Source organism: Heptranchias perlo, chromosome 8, assembly GCF_035084215.1.
Source record: "Heptranchias perlo isolate sHepPer1 chromosome 8, sHepPer1.hap1, whole genome shotgun sequence".
NCBI lineage: Eukaryota > Metazoa > Chordata > Chondrichthyes > Hexanchiformes > Hexanchidae > Heptranchias > Heptranchias perlo.
The window spans coordinates 81,221,787-81,222,976 of NC_090332.1; positions in this window are offsets into that span (position 1 = coordinate 81,221,787).

Sequence of the window (1,190 nt, forward strand, 5' to 3'; positions counted from 1 at the left end):
GGCCCAGGATACAGAGCATGACTCCCTCCCTGTAGCGACCTGCTCCATTATTCCAACACTGTATTTTAACAAAGGGGGGAAGGGAGGGGGGGGGGAGAGAGAGAGAGAGAGAGAGAGAAAGTAGATAGGCATTTTTTCCTTATTCTAATTTGATTGCTTTTTTCAAGCAAGTTGAATTTTGAAAGTAAACAAAGCACCTTTGAGGGAAATAAGAAGGAAGGGTAGGAGGAGGAGGGAAGCTGGTTGAGGGTGAGGTTGCCTCTGGCCTGTCAGCACCCACCCTTGGAGGGAGTGGGGAAGAGTGGAAAGGAGGGTTAAAGATGAGGTGATTGACATTGGAGCAAGAGGAAGGGGAGGACATGGGCAAAGATTGATCAATCAAAGGGGAAAAGGTAGGAATAGTAATAGGAGTGAGGGAGTGGATGGGTGAAGGGGTAGAGGAAGGAGATTGGAGGGAAGTGCAAGCAAGGCTAAGGGATGGGAAGAGAAACACTGAGGGTCACATTTTCCTCACAGCCCCTTCCCAAATGCAGCTCGCAGCAGTTTGTGTCTCCTTTCTCCACTACACCATGCGGTGCCACCCACCACCTCCCACATGAAAGGAGAGGAAAAAGACAGTGTGGGAATTAGAAGAGACAAAGAGAAGCAGGGAGAGAAGCAGCAAAGAGAGATACAGAAGCAGACAAGATGAGACACAGAGAATCACCAAAATGACTATATCAGAAACAGGTAAGAGAGTGACTTTATTCTCCAAATTACAATGTGCAATGCCACAGGAGATCGACTAGTTAATTATTCATTTCAAAACTCTGGCCCCTTCTGAGACACTGATCTAAATGTTTGTGGATTTGCTTTAAGAAAAATTCATTAATTTGGAATGTAGTGTCCTCACTATAACTGAACAAACCGTGCCATTATTTGTGGTGGTTAAACAGCATTTCCAACTATAACATTAGGGAATAAACTGTGGACAGGGTTGTTCAGAGCGCTGCCCATTCCCTCAAATGTGCAGTCTCATTGCTTCCAGTGCAGAAGAACTCATCCAATTCAGCTGTCAATCCTTTCCTTCACTGATATTCCATTTATACTACAAAAATGCCTCTAAAGGCAAGAAAGCCACTATTGTAAGAATTTTACTTACGTTACTTTTAAGGTTGCGCCTGGCACAAATCGACAGTAAGACCAATTCG